This window comes from Anguilla anguilla, chromosome 16, assembly GCF_013347855.1.
Source record: "Anguilla anguilla isolate fAngAng1 chromosome 16, fAngAng1.pri, whole genome shotgun sequence".
NCBI classification, from domain to species: Eukaryota; Metazoa; Chordata; class Actinopteri; order Anguilliformes; family Anguillidae; genus Anguilla; species Anguilla anguilla.
The window spans coordinates 18339431-18356552 of NC_049216.1; positions in this window are offsets into that span (position 1 = coordinate 18339431).

Sequence of the window (17122 nt, forward strand, 5' to 3'; positions counted from 1 at the left end):
ACCGGCAAAATACATAAGCCTATAGCCTTATGTCCACAAAGTGTAAAAATGATAAAAAAAAATAAAATGCTATTTTTAGGTTCAGATGGGTATGAAATAATGTTTATTTAACAGCCACTATGAAATAAACTAGTAGAAATTGGTTTAATAAAAAATTATGACGAAAACGCATTTCAGTGGAAAACAACAAAATACATAAGCCTATAGGCCTTATGTCCACAAAGTGTAAAAATGATAAAGATAAATAAAATGCTATTTTTACGTTCATATGGGTAGGAAGTAATGTTTACTAAACAGCCAAAATGAAATAAACTAGTTTAAAAGTGTTTGAAACAATTTATGAGATAAAATCAATTTCGGAAGAATCCTGCAAAGCATATAAGCCTATAGGCTTATGTCCAAAAAGTGTAAAAAATATTTCAAATATTAAAATGCTATTTTAGGTTCAGATGGGTAGGAAATAATGCTTACTAAACAGCCACCATGAAATAAACTAGAAGAAATGAGTTTGAAACAATTCATGAGAAAAATTCAATTTCATTAGAAACCGGCAAAATACATAAGCCTATAGCCTTATGTCCACAAAGTGTAAAAATGATAAAGATAAATAAAATGCTACTTTTAGGTTCAGATGGGTATGAAATAATGTTTATTTAACAGCCACTATGAAATAAACTAGTAGAAATTGGTTTAATAAAAAATTATGACGAAAACGCATTTCAGTGGAAAACAACAAAATACATAAGCCTATAGCCTTATGTCCACAAAGTGTAAAAATGATAAAGATAAATAAAATGCTATTTTTACGTTCAGATGGGTAGGAAGTAATGTTTACTAAACAGCCACCATGAAATAAACTAGTTTAAAAGTGTTTGAAACAATTTATGAGATAAAATCAATTTCGGAAGAATCCTGCAAAGCATATAAGCCTATAGGCTTATGTCCAAAAAGTGTAAAAAATATTTCAAATATTAAAATGCTATTTTTAGGTTCAGATGGGTAGGAAATAATGCTTACTAAACAGCCACCATGAAATAAACTAGAAGAAATGAGTTTGAAACAATTCATGAGAAAAATTCAATTTCATTAGAAACCGGCAAAATACATAAGCCTATAGCCTTATGTCCAAAAAGTGTAAAAATGATAAAGATAAATAAAATGCTACTTTTAGGTTCAGATGGGTATGAAATAATGTTTATTTAACAGCCACTATGAAATAAACTAGTAGAAATTGGTTTAATAAAAAATTATGACGAAAACGCATTTCAGTGGAAAACAACAAAATACATAAGCCTATAGCCTTATGTCCACAAAGTGTAAAAATGATAAAGATAAATAAAATGCTATTTTTAGGTTCAGATGGGTAGGAAATAATGCTTACTAAACAGCCACCATGAAATAAACTAGAAGAAATGAGTTTGAAACAATTCATGAGAAAAATTCAATTTCATTAGAAACCGGCAAAATACATAAGCCTATAGCCTTATGTCCACAAAGTGTAAAAATGATAAAAATAAATAAAATGCTATTTTTAGGTTCAGATGGGTATGAAATAATGTTTATTTAACAGCCACTATGAAATAAACTAGTAGAAATTGGTTTAATAAAAAATTATGACGAAAACGCATTTCAGTGGAAAACAACAAAATACATAAGCCTATAGCCTTATGTCCACAAAGTGTAAAAATTATAAAGATAAATAAAATGCTATTTTTACGTTCATATGGGTAGGAAGTAATGTTTACTAAACAGCCACCATGAAATAAACTAGTTTAAAAGTGTTTGAAACAATTTATGAGATAAAATCAATTTCGGAAGAATCCTGCAAAGCATATAAGCCTATAGGCTTATGTCCAGAAAGTGTAAAAAATATTTCAAATATTAAAATGCTATTTTTAGGTTCAGATGGGTAGGAAATAATGCTTACTAAACAGCCACCATGAAATAAACTAGAAGAAATGAGTTTGAAACAATTCATGAGAAAAATTCAATTTCATTAGAAACCGGCAAAATACATAAGCCTATAGCCTTATGTCCACAAAGTGTAAAAATGATAAAAATAAATAAAATGCTATTTTTAGGTTCAGATGGGTATGAAATAATGTTTATTTAACAGCCACTATGAAATAAACTAGTAGAAATTGGTTTAATAAAAAATTATGATGAAAACGCATTTCAGTGGAAAACAACAAAATACATAAGCCTATAGCCTTATGTCCACAAAGTGTAAAAATGATAAAGATAAATAAAATGCTATTTTTAGGTTCAGATGGGTAGGAAATAATGCTTACTAAACAGCCACCATGAAATAAACTAGAAGAAATGAGTTTGAAACAATTCATGAGAAAAATTCAATTTCATTAGAAACCGGCAAAATACATAAGCCTATAGCCTTATGTCCACAAAGTGTAAAAATGATAAAAATAAATAAAATGCTATTTTTAGGTTCAGATGGGTATGAAATAATGTTTATTTAACAGCCACTATGAAATAAACTAGTAGAAATTGGTTTAATAAAAAATTATGACGAAAACGCATTTCAGTGGAAAACAACAAAATACATAAGCCTATAGGCCTTATGTTCACAAAGTGTAAAAATGATAAAGATAAATAAAATGCTATTTTTACGTTCATATGGGTAGGAAGTAATGTTTACTAAACAGCCACCATGAAATAAACTAGTTTAAAAGTGTTTGAAACAATTTATGAGATAAAATCAATTTCGGAAGAATCCTGCAAAGCATATAAGCCTATAGGCTTATGTCCAAAAAGTGTAAAAAATATTTCAAATATTAAAATGCTATTTTTAGGTTCAGATGGGTAGGAAATAATGCTTACTAAACAGCCACCATGAAATAAACTAGAAGAAATGAGTTTGAAACAATTCATGAGAAAAATTCAATTTCATTAGAAACCGGCAAAACACATAAGCCTATAGCCTTATGTCCACAAAGTGTAAAAATGATAAAGATAAATAAAATGCTACTTTTAGGTTCAGATGGGTATGAAATAATGTTTATTTAACAGCCACTATGAAATAAACTAGTAGAAATTGGTTTAATAAAAAATTATGACGAAAACGCATTTCAGTGGAAAACAACAAAATACATAAGCCTATAGCCTTATGTCCACAAAGTGTAAAAATGATAAAGATAAATAAAATGCTATTTTTAGGTTCAGATGGGTAGGAAATAATGCTTACTAAACAGCCACCATGAAATAAACTAGAAGAAATGAGTTTGAAACAATTCATGAGAAAAATTCAATTTCATTAGAAACCGGCAAAATACATAAGCCTATAGCCTTATGTCCACAAAGTGTAAAAATGATAAAAATAAATAAAATGCTATTTTTAGGTTCAGATGGGTATGAAATAATGTTTATTTAACAGCCACTATGAAATAAACTAGTAGAAATTGGTTTAATAAAAAATTATGACGAAAACGCATTTCAGTGGAAAACAACAAAATACATAAGCCTATAGGCCTTATGTCCACAAAGTGTAAAAATGATAAAGATAAATAAAATGCTATTTTTACGTTCATATGGGTAGGAAGTAATGTTTACTAAACAGCCACCATGAAATAAACTAGTTTAAAAGTGTTTGAAACAATTTATGAGATAAAATCAATTTCGGAAGAATCCTGCAAAGCATATAAGCCTATAGGCTTATGTCCAAAAAGTGTAAAAAATATTTCAAATATTAAAATGCTATTTTTAGGTTCAGATGGGTAGGAAATAATGCTTACTAAACAGCCACCATGAAATAAACTAGAAGAAATGAGTTTGAAACAATTCATGAGAAAAATTCAATTTCATTAGAAACCGGCAAAATACATAAGCCTATAGCCTTATGTCCACAAAGTGTAAAAATGATAAAGATAAATAAAATGCTACTTTTAGGTTCAGATGGGTATGAAATAATGTTTATTTAACAGCCACTATGAAATAAACTAGTAGAAATTGGTTTAATAAAAAATTATGACGAAAACGCATTTCAGTGGAAAACAACAAAATACATAAGCCTATAGCCTTATGTCCACAAAGTGTAAAAATGATAAAGATAAATAAAATGCTATTTTTACGTTCAGATGGGTAGGAAGTAATGTTTACTAAACAGCCACCATGAAATAAACTAGTTTAAAAGTGTTTGAAACAATTTATGAGATAAAATCAATTTCGGAAGAATCCTGCAAAGCATATAAGCCTATAGGCTTATGTCCAAAAAGTGTAAAAAATATTTCAAATATTAAAATGCTATTTTTAGGTTCAGATGGGTAGGAAATAATGCTTACTAAACAGCCACCATGAAATAAACTAGAAGAAATGAGTTTGAAACAATTCATGAGAAAAATTCAATTTCATTAGAAACCGGCAAAATACATAAGCCTATAGCCTTATGTCCAAAAAGTGTAAAAATGATAAAGATAAATAAAATGCTACTTTTAGGTTCAGATGGGTATGAAATAATGTTTATTTAACAGCCACTATGAAATAAACTAGTAGAAATTGGTTTAATAAAAAATTATGACGAAAACGCATTTCAGTGGAAAACAACAAAATACATAAGCCTATAGCCTTATGTCCACAAAGTGTAAAAATGATAAAGATAAATAAAATGCTATTTTTAGGTTCAGATGGGTAGGAAATAATGCTTACTAAACAGCCACCATGAAATAAACTAGAAGAAATGAGTTTGAAACAATTCATGAGAAAAATTCAATTTCATTAGAAACCGGCAAAATACATAAGGCTATAGCCTTATGTCCACAAAGTGTAAAAATGATAAAAATAAATAAAATGCTATTTTTAGGTTCAGATGGGTATGAAATAATGTTTATTTAACAGCCACTATGAAATAAACTAGTAGAAATTGGTTTAATAAAAAATTATGACGAAAACGCATTTCAGTGGAAAACAACAAAATACATAAGCCTATAGCCTTATGTCCACAAAGTGTAAAAATTATAAAGATAAATAAAATGCTATTTTTACGTTCATATGGGTAGGAAATAATGTTTACTAAACAGCCACCATGAAATAAACTAGTTTAAAAGTGTTTGAAACAATTTATGAGATAAAATCAATTTCGGAAGAATCCTGCAAAGCATATAAGCCTATAGGCTTATGTCCAGAAAGTGTAAAAAATATTTCAAATATTAAAATGCTATTTTTAGGTTCAGATGGGTAGGAAATAATGCTTACTAAACAGCCACCATGAAATAAACTAGAAGAAATGAGTTTGAAACAATTCATGAGAAAAATTCAATTTCATTAGAAACCGGCAAAATACATAAGCCTATAGCCTTATGTCCACAAAGTGTAAAAATGATAAAAATAAATAAAATGCTATTTTTAGGTTCAGATGGGTATGAAATAATGTTTATTTAACAGCCACTATGAAATAAACTAGTAGAAATTGGTTTAATAAAAAATTATGACGAAAACGCATTTCAGTGGAAAACAACAAAATACATAAGCCTATAGCCTTATGTCCACAAAGTGTAAAAATGATAAAGATAAATAAAATGCTATTTTTACGTTCATATGGGTAGGAAGTAATGTTTACTAAACAGCCACCATGAAATAAACTAGTTTAAAAGTGTTTGAAACAATTTATGAGATAAAATCAATTTCGGAAGAATCCTGCAAAGCATATAAGCCTATAGGCTTATGTCCAAAAAGTGTAAAAAATATTTCAAATATTAAAATGCTATTTTTAGGTTCAGATGGGTAGGAAATAATGCTTACTAAACAGCCACCATGAAATAAACTAGAAGAAATGAGTTTGAAACAATTCATGAGAAAAATTCAATTTCATTAGAAACCGGCAAAATACATAAGCTTATAGCCTTATGTCCACAAAGTGTAAAAATGATAAAGATAAATAAAATGCTATTTTTACGTTCAGATGGGTAGGAAGTAATGTTTACTAAACAGCCACTATAAAATAAACTAGTAGAAATTGGCTTAATAAAAAAATATGACGAAAATGCATTTCAGTGGAAAACAACAAAATACATAAGCCTATAGCCTTACGTCCACAAAGTGTAAAAATTATAAAGATAAATAAAATGCTATTTTTATGTTCAGATGGGTAGGAAGTAGTGTTTACTAAACAGCCACCATGAAATAAATTAGTTTAAAACTGTTTGAAACAATTTATGAGATAAAATCAATTTCGGAAGAATCCTGCAAAGCATATAAGCCTATAGGCTTATGTCCAAAAAGTGTAAAAAATATTTCAAATAGTAAAATGCTATTTTTAGGTTCAGATGGGTAGGAAATAATGCTTACTAAACAGCCACCATGAAATAAACTAGAAGAAATGAGTTTGAAACAATTCATGAGAAAAATTCAATTTCATTAGAAACCGGCAAAATACATAAGCCTATAGCCTTATGTCCACAAAGTGTAAAAATGATAAAGATAAATAAAATGCTACTTTTAGGTTCAGATGGGTATGAAATAATGTTTATTTAACAGCCACTATGAAATAAACTAGTAGAAATTGGTTTAATAAAAAATTATGACGAAAACGCATTTCAGTGGAAAACAACAAAATACATAAGCCTATAGCCTTATGTCCACAAAGTGTAAAAATGATAAAGATAAATAAAATGCTATTTTTAGGTTCAGATGGGTAGGAAATAATGCTTACTAAACAGCCACCATGAAATAAATTAGTTTAAAACTGTTTGAAACAATTTATGAGATAAAATCAATTTCGGAAGAATCCTGCAAAGCATATAAGCCTATAGGCTTATGTCCAAAAAGTGTAAAAAATATTTCAAATAGTAAAATGCTATTTTTAGGTTCAGATGGGTAGGAAATAATGCTTACTAAACAGCCACCATGAAATAAACTAGAAGAAATGAGTTTGAAACAATTCATGAGAAAAATTCAATTTCATTAGAAACCGGCAAAATACATAAGCCTATAGCCTTATGTCCACAAAGTGTAAAAATGATAAAGATAAATAAAATGCTACTTTTAGGTTCAGATGGGTATGAAATAATGTTTATTTAACAGCCACTATGAAATAAACTAGTAGAAATTGGTTTAATAAAAAATTATGACGAAAACGCATTTCAGTGGAAAACAACAAAATACATAAGCCTATAGCCTTATGTCCACAAAGTGTAAAAATGATAAAGATAAATAAAATGCTATTTTTAGGTTCAGATGGGTAGGAAATAATGCTTACTAAACAGCCACCATGAAATAAACTAGAAGAAATGAGTTTGAAACAATTCATGAGAAAAATTCAATTTCATTAGAAACCGGCAAAATACATAAGCCTATAGCCTTATGTCCACAAAGTGTAAAAATGATAAAAATAAATAAAATGCTATTTTTAGGTTCAGATGGGTATGAAATAATGTTTATTTAACAGCCACTATGAAATAAACTAGTAGAAATTGGTTTAATAAAAAATTATGATGAAAACGCATTTCAGTGGAAAACAACAAAATACATAAGCCTATAGCCTTATGTCCACAAAGTGTAAAAATGATAAAGATAAATAAAATGCTATTTTTACGTTCAGATGGGTAGGAAGTAATGTTTACTAAACAGCCACTATAAAATAAACTAGTAGAAATTGGTTTAATAAAAAAATATGACGAAAACGCATTTCAGTGGAAAACAACAAAATACATAAGCCTATATGTCCAAGTAATGAAAAAAATGATAAAATTTAAAAAATGAATACTAAAAATCAGGGGCATTGCTAGACACAAAGTTCTGCTGGGGCACAGGCCCCCCACCACTCAAATCACAAAATTTATTTTCTTGAATGCCTATGACACGCACACTGCCGTGCACGGACAGTAATGTGTGCACCGCGGTGTACAGACTCAGACCGCAAGGTGTTTGCCACAGCTTGTGTTTTGGGTTAAAATCCATTCTTTTCCTGTTATTATCAATCTAAATTAATCCACTTCCAAATATTTGTTGTTTGTTAAAACTTGAACGTGAGATTTTACTGGGGCACAGCAGATCAATACTGGGGCACGTGCCCCAGTTAAAGGCGTCTTGCAACACCCATGCTAAAAAGTAAATGTGTGGTATAAAGTGTGAGGGATTTAAGCATCATTATCATTGAGTGAGAAGTAATTTTTTTTTTTGTGGGATGATGAGGAAGGATGAAGGAGGAAGACCCTTATGATGTCATGAAATGTGAAAAATTCCCTCTTTGTCCCCTGTGTTCTTGGCCTCCTTCTCTGGCCAATATGCCTGTCCTTAGTCATGCCAGCCAATTTCCTTGCACCGCCTCTGGCCTGGACCGGACACTGCCGGCCAGGATGAGACTTCAAACAGAATATGAAGAACAATGGAGGTACAAGGGCTTTTCCATTATGGGAATTAATCTAATCGTGCTGGGGAGTGGGTTACGCTAATGGTGCTTGTACAGTCAATTATCTAAATTGCTCCATTTGCAGAACCTGACAAGGTTTCAGATGCCGGCGAGTGGAACTTGAGAGATGAGCTCAATCAATCCCCATAATTATAATAGTTAATATAGTTGCAAATGAGGAGTGGGGATGCTGGGGGTCCAGAGGAGTAATCATGGATAATCTGTGGAGATGAGACGAGGGCGTGGGGATGGTGAGGGATGGCAGGGTGATTTGTGAAAGGAGAGTTGCGTGACAATACAACGCTGATTGCAGGTCTACACTCACCAAACTGTAGCTTGTCATATCTGACCTGTTATACTATAGGATGCAGGTGTGCGTGGACTCTGTTACCTAGGTGACCCCATGAGCCGCATGAGCACAGTGAACCTGTTTTCAACGCGCTTGTCCGCACATCAATGAGAACGTGCTGCAATGCACCTATTACCCATTACCCTCAGCCAGAAGCATACGAATGGTAGTTTGATAGCAGTGATTAATTACTCGCTCACATTGGAGCCAATCACGGTTCAGTGGGCCTTCACTGCGCATGCAGAGCGAGGACCGTTCTGAGCACACACCTGCGAGCAAGCCGTCAGCCACCTTGTCTCGCTTCCGGAAGGTCACGTCGGCACTCTGAAGAGGAGGTCTGCTGCCCGACAGCCTGGTGTGCCATGGTGTGAAAAAAACACCGTCTCTCATCCCCCTCTTCCTCCCACACCTGCACAGCCTGTGTCTGCCATATACATATATATATATATATCATTCTCACGGTTCTGTTTCTATTTGAATTTGCTGGAGAGTGACTAACATGAAGGTCAAGGGCTCAGTGCAGTGAGCAGCCATTAAACCCACTTGTGTGAGATATTGAGCTCTCTGCTTTTTGACCACGGTGCTGTTTGAGGAGCCACATTACAATATAATCACTTGCTCTTGGCGCTCGGGGCTCCACAAGGGTGTGGGAACATTAGGGGTGCTATAAAATGGCAAATTTAAAGAGGCCTGAAAAGAGGAGGTAGCCAGGGCTACATTTGGGAGAGAGGGAGGGAGAGAGAGATGATAAGTGAATGAGAGATGAATGGTTCTTTCCAAGCTGCAGCAGCTGCTCTGATGACAGCATTAACAACTTTTGCTGCAAAATTGAAAATGGCATTAAAAGAGTGCGAGCCTCAGAACCTGGAGAGATGTGTAAGATGTGTAAGATCTGTTTCGTCTTCCCACACACCTGCCTCAAGTTTACTATCAGCTCCTCAAGGTTCACTAAAACAATTACTTATGGTACAGAAATCAGAGAAAGATACTACGTGTGTGTGTACAGAACAGATCTAATGTCTCAATGGGAAATGTGCTTGGTCACTTATAATTTGACATAGAAAATGACAAAATGGAATTTACATGCAGGAAAAAAGTAATAAACAAAAGATAAATTAAGTAGCTCGCCTCCCTCCACCATTCATCTTACGCTTCCTTCATTAACCATATTTTTCTAGGTCAGTACTACCACAGAGCCATTTTTTTTAGACACTCGGGTATTTATCACCAGCACGCATCGCAGCAGTACACTTTAAAAACATTACGCAGGATCCCTATCATAAGAAACATGAGGCACACGGCTCTTTTGTTTGAACAGTCCTTAAAAAATGATGATTACCAGCAGGGATACAGCCATATCTCTGTTTCACCTTTGGACAATGTACTGGCCGTATTTTGTGTTCCAGCAAATGACAAGATCAAAAGTATTGGTTTTGTTGGTTTTGGCTTTCATCTTGCACTTTCAATAGAAAGTCTTTTTCTCCTAGGTCACTAGAGAGCACTGAAAGTACGATTCCGTTTGGATTTCATGTTATTGATGCACCCCGAACTGAACCAGAAAAAAAGCTAGCAGAGCTTTCATTTCAAGTGTGCAATGATAGTCTTATTCTGGAAGGTAATTATGGCATTATTCCAGAAGGCTCTGAAAACATTATTTTGTAGGATAATGATACCATTATTTCAGACTTGCAACTCAGACTAAAAATACCAGATTTATTTGCACTAAGGCTTCATTTTAAGTACGTCTTCTGAATCATGGCCAGATTTTAAATAATACATTAAATGATAGTCATGATTATTATGAGTAATAGCCACATTTTCAGTATTAAAACATTATGTTACTTCTTTTTTAACTGGTTATTTTGGCCATGCCAATACAACAGAGGGTTCATGATTACACTTTTATTCTTATTAACCAATAATCAAATCTGACAATTGATATTGATTATTTTGAAATTGACATTACTATATATGTTAAATATAATGGACTTAATGCACCTAAAATAACAACTATCAAGATTAGTGTTCCCAGACACATTTTTATCTAATTCTAAATTAATTCCAAATAAGCTAATTTTGTGGGGGGGGGGGGGGGGGGGGGGGGAGGAAATTACCATTCTTAAGGCATTGTGGCAGTAAAGGGATTGGATTGAGAGTTTTGGCCCAATCACGTTCAATCTGGACAATAACCATATTTGCATAATTGTATTTCTAATAAGACTAAAGCTGCCAAAAGTAGAGAAAAACAATTTGCCTTTTCAAATAATTAAAGCAGTAATTCCATTCATACAGTGAACTAATCTATTCAATTCAAAATTGTTCAGATATGTTTTTTTCCATTTGTTGACCTGTCCCATTTGAATCTTGGGTGAAAAATGTGAATTTTTTTGCAGCAAAAAGTAATACCCTATTCACAAGTAATTCGCCAATTCAGCTATTAACCTGCAGAGAGCACGTCAATGCAATTAAAACTTGTCAGAAGGAATACTGGCTTTCTGCTTGAATTCACAATGTTAATTAGTCAGTCTGGATTTTTAAAATAAATGATTGCTTTGCTTTATCTACTGTTTGGGTGAGCGCGCTCCATAAAGACCAGAGCTTTTCTGTGCCTTCTATCTGCTAGTTTGGGACAGGGGCGGACTTGCAAAAATAATTCTGAGTAAGTACGCCACTAATGAGCTCCACAGAGCAACGGCACACAATATCTAGCCATTTAAAATGCAAATTCCTGCATGTTCACACTGGCCATATTAAAATCCGAGCACAGAGACCTCGTCTTCTCCAATCACTTTCCCCCCTTTCCCATTTTCAATTATTTATAATTATCTGAACCTTCCCTATTTCCTCTGCCGACACGTGAGAAATGAAGGCTCTTTATTCTCTTCCACGGCCTGCTGATATTTACTCCGTATGTTACCTAACATGCACCAACACCAGTAATGTTGAGAACTGCCACATTAGGTTTATTATGGTACCAAATAAGTGCTGTGTAAATTGGTGGTAAAAAAAAAAGAGCACCTCTGTATTTCAACAGGAGTTTTTAATGGATGAAACAGGATTTATGCAGGACATATTAATACAGGACTTAATGTTGATTGGAGGAGGAGTAAACTGCGTGTAAATGAGAGGATCTGTACGTTTGACTGCATGACGTATAAGCTGATCTGAAAGGAGAGAACCAGTATAACACATTTTGATCGGAGGAGGTATGAACTGATTTTCAAGGTCAACAAATAATATATTTTAATCAGGATGCGAGAAAAGAGGTAGAGCAGCAGTCATTTTTGGCCTGGGAAAAACTGATTTGCTTGTGCGTTAGAGAATGATTTGTGGCAAAGCTGCATTTTGCTGAGGATTATGTAATTTGCTGCTCCAGCAGAGCTCCCTGCAGTGTGGCAGCACCTCTCCGGCTCTCCCAGGCTGCACTCTGCCTTTCAGCTGCTGAGGAGGGCGTGACAGAGCTGGGGCCTCGGTTATAGGATGTGTGTATGCACGGATTTGATCCAAAATTCAACAGATTTGATCTTACGTGAAAATCAAGCACAAATAGAGATTTATAAACCTGTATGTTTTCCGTATGTGTGCAATCTTTTAATCTTTTCCGTAGATGTGAGAATATTCTGCCTGATCTCCTCAAGTGTGGAGATGTATAGGCTATTAGACCATGTATGCGTCAGATTTATTTTTGTGATAAGCACTGAGAGACACAATGTTGCGAGGAATTCACTACAAAGCTTTTGTAGAGCTTACTGTTAACATCATCAAGTGTGAAAAAACCTTAATTAAAAATGCAATGGCCAAATTGTGACAACAATATTATAATTGACACATATATGGTTTTAAAACTTAAAATAAAAGCACAATTTAAATACACATCACATCATGATGATTGATATACAGAAACTCTATATAGTTGAGAACTAGATTAAGTTCGAAAAATATAAGGCTTTTATTGACAACTGTCATATTGAAATATAATTGCAACAAATATTATTCTATGCAATACTGAAATACATAACATTACTATTGGTGTAAACTATCAAAAAATAAAGAAAATGAAAGATCTGAATGGCTATATATTAATGTTAAATCATGTTAGAATGTTTTCAGAGGGTATATAGCAGAAAACCTGACCATATAAAGATATTTGAGGGTGTTCACTGGATGTTGCCACTCACTGCTGTTGCCAGTTATTTTGCATTTGATTTGAATCATGAAATCATGTACAGACCTCTAATCAAAACCCCACTGTGTCCAGCAGATGGCGCTGTGCTAAGGAGTTAGTGCACAGTGGAATAGCTGCTATTTTCCCAAACCCGCGGGCTGCACAGAGAGGGATGCTGAGGGGCCACAGTGCATAGGTGCGGGCAGGCTGCCTTTAAGAGAGAAACGGGTCACACCAGGTCACTCACGGCCACCACTGACCTTCCCAGGAGCCCGCAAGCTGTGGGCTATCATCTATCAGGACTAAACTTTCACTGCTCCGTCAAACGTGCGCACAAGAGCAGTCACTGACATTAAAACTCAATTAGCGGGAGACTCTCTAAATAATGCATGAGCAAAGTGCATTACTGACAACGAATGCCTGCAGCAGGGCTCTCGCACTACATCTCAATATGTCAGGGCAATGGCCGCCCGTGAGGTAAAGTGTCAGTCTGGAAGAGGCCTTGAAATGCTGATGAGCATTTTGCGATTGGCCGATTGTCATTCAGCACGGAGACACCCCCCCTCGTCTTCATGACGTCCCTCCACTCATGGTACCGGGAATGGGGGGGGGGGGGGGGGGGGCAGGATGGGGTGGCACTTCTCTTTTACCTCTTACCCACCTGACGTATTTGTTCGCCTGTGCTACTTAGCATGGTAGGAGAGCAGAACAGGCCGTCACTGTTTCTCATGTCTGCACTATCAAAGTGGGAGGGCTCTGGGGGGGGGGGGGGGATTACAGGCAGAAAGAACAGGGTATTTTAGGTTTGAATTTTTGAGGTTCCATCATCCGTGTCAGCCATCATGTTTTAATATAGCCGACCTCTGACTGGACAACCATGTGACCATATCCCGTTAACTGCCAGACAAACCCATCCAACCGTCTTATCTTTCTGTCACCATCTTCCCCCTGCTTCATATGTGTGGTGTGCAGATTTTTCTGCAGTTCTCAGCCTAACGCATTGTGCATGAACAGCAGAGACTGCCACTCTCAGTAATCTTCCCATTGCCGTTGCCAAAAAGGGCCCTCCGTCTACGAACTCTGATGACACTTCCCCCATTTCTCTGCAAGACACGTCTCAGCTTCTGTGCAAAGTCACAAAGGATGCGCCGGCTTGTCTGGAGCAATGTGCAGATTATTTTTATGGTATGTGGACAGTCTAAAAAAGATGCTCAGCGAATATGATGGGCCACTCAGTGATGTAAAGATCAGAGAAAACATAATAATAACAATGAAAATGATATTATAAATAAATAAATAAATAAATAATGACCCAAGTCCCACAACTGTCTGCAGACAAACCTCATAATCTAAAACTGTGAAGCTAAATAAAGCTTGAATGGATTGCTTTAAATTAGACACACACCTTAGCCCTTGGTGAATACGGATTTATTTCTGCTAAAACAAATGTGTGGCGTATAATCACACTGCCACAGGAGAGCTCAGATGCATTTCGGTAAATGAATCAATACAGTAGCTGTCACAGCAGACAAGTAGCAGATCATGAAGCAGTGCCCTGGTGTACACAAAGAGGTGCCCGTGTACAAGCAGAAAATGTGTTAATCTGTCTGTGTTTCTCAGAGCCGACCGCGTTTTGCACGCTGACATTCTCAGGAATGCTCGTGTGCTTTGAAGTGCACGGAGCCGTGAAGCAAACTATTGTAATGCGCAGGCTGGCTGGCATGGCAACTGCCACATCCCCCCCCCACCCTCCCCTCCAATATTAACAAGTATAATCTGCAGCTGATTGGACGGAAGACTGTAACCTTCTACCACAAGGTTCCTACTAGGTTCATGGTCCAACATGAGTCTATCGTGATTGTGAACCATAAAGATAAACATGCTTGAAATGTTTGTCATTAAAGCCGGTTACTCATTAACACCAATGATGATCTCCTACTGGAGAAACACTATAAAAGGTCCCGGCGATGTTTTCTCAGAAAACATTTGAAGTCTCTGTTGTGGCAGGAGACATTAACAGCCAGAGCGGACTGGGTTGTTTTTTTTATTTTTTTTAAATGTATTTTATGTCCTGCATCTTTGGCAATGGCCTGACTTTCTGCAGCTGTGGCTTTCACAAGGCCCAGTGTGCGTAACCCAGCCTCTCTGTGGCTGTGTGGTCATCTCGCAGTGATGACAGCAGCCCTGTAATGGTTTCCTTCCACCGTGATCCAGCGTGGGTGCAGTCCGCCCCACTTGGGAACACAGGGACACAGCGACGATCTCCCCTCTCACGCTGGCAGCTTCAGACCATTACCAATGAGCTGCTTGGCTCCGACACACAGAGTCAAGTTTCCCAATGACCTGAAGCAACCATTAAAAAGAATGCCACCATAGCAATTCTCTGTAGTGCCAGCCACTAGTCACTCAGTGCAGAAAATGGCAGAACATTACACAGTATTACAAAATGCCACAAGCAGTGGCATTTGGTAATAGTGAAATAGTCTTTGCAGTCTTTCACAAGCCCTTTAAAAAAATGAAACATTTTGTTTTCACTTGAGATGAGACTTTTATTTTCAGTTTTCTTGCCCAATCTTCAGCCTCTAAAGTAATGTTGTGAAACAAGCTTAGAGCAAAACACAACACCTCTGCGTATAATGAGATTTGAAGTCGAGGTGCTTTGAACTTCTTCCAAATGCTAATTGTCCAGGAGAAGGAAGATTCCTCCAGACAGACTTGACCCAGCAACTGACGGACAGTTTCTCACTTCCCCATGGGGGGCGGGGCGACATTTAGAGCTGGAGTCTGAGGAAAAGGCACCATGTGCAATTTTCATATCTACTCAGTCCCGTCCGATTTCCGTCAGGCACAGTGATACACACACGCATGCACAAACACACACACACATGCGCGTACATGCTCTCACACATACACACAAACTGACAGACACAGGCACAGGCGCACACGGACACACACATGCACACACACACACACAAACATACAATCCACTTTATTGCCCTGTAAAAGGTCCCCACAGATTATAGTTTGCACAAGATGTTGACACAGCAGATGTATTTATTCTGCTCACTGACTTTCTGATCTGGATGAATGACTGTGTGTGAACCAATCCCCCCCCCCCCCCAACACTCCCCATTCCCCACCCCCTCAGAAATGTTTTAATAACTGTATAGGTAACTTATTTATCTTGTTAAAACAAATGATCATACTTTTCCACTGTAGTGAATGTTTGGCCAATGATGATGACAAGAAAAACCCGCTCTCACTCACACAGTTATCTGAGCAGAAGAAGGAGCAGGCTACAGTGTAGTTCCTTTATAGTTTGATTGCACTGGAGAAGAACAGTTGGGCAATCTGTTTTAAGAGCAACACATAGTTTACTTAAGTAAGCTTTGGCACCTGACAATCTCAGTAGGGAATTAAGAATAAACAAATTTGCAGCCATTTGAAAAAGCACTGTTTTGCCGCTTCTTTCATCCAAGCAAGCACACAGAGTTTGAAACAGTCTTTTTTTGGCGACATAAGGTCTCTTCATTTGAATTTGCTCAGGGCAAAATTGCTAATCAATGTAGAAACATTGTTCAGTGAAAGACTCATAAACCTACGGAATGCATTAAGAACTGTAATGCAGAAATAGTTTACCTATTTATCCTATGTTCATAATAAAAACATAATAGTATTATTGCTTTGGAAATGACCCCACTGTTACAGAAGTTCAAGGTAAATATATAAAGACATGGCAGTAAATGTTGGTACTGTGTACAAACGTTTTGGCACTAACAGCTAAGCTAGCAGTATAGCCTGTTTAATCACACATTCCACACGCTCGTATTAAAGTTATTAATACTTAAATAAAAACTTGAGCCGTATGAGACATGGACTAAGCTGAGCAGTTATTACAGCCTCCTGCTTTTTGCCTGCACGTAGTATGACATCTGTATTACATTCTTATGTGACTTCTTTGTTTTTGGAAATGCCTCTTAAAAGCCTGAGTGCACCCTTTTGGCTCGTCTGCGTTTTTCTTCCGAAACTTGTAGCAGTCTCTCAGAGATTTGGCAGAGAACTTCACACTCCAGAGCCAGCGACAGCCAGCTTTTTATGACTGAGATTAATCTTTAACCAACCTTGCACACACTAGGAACAACTGCAACAGGAACAATCTCATCCCTGCGCATTTATTAGCTGCCATTAACATTGACTGTGGGAGAGGGAGACGCCAGCCTGTGTGTGTGGCTGCGTGTGTGTGTGTGTG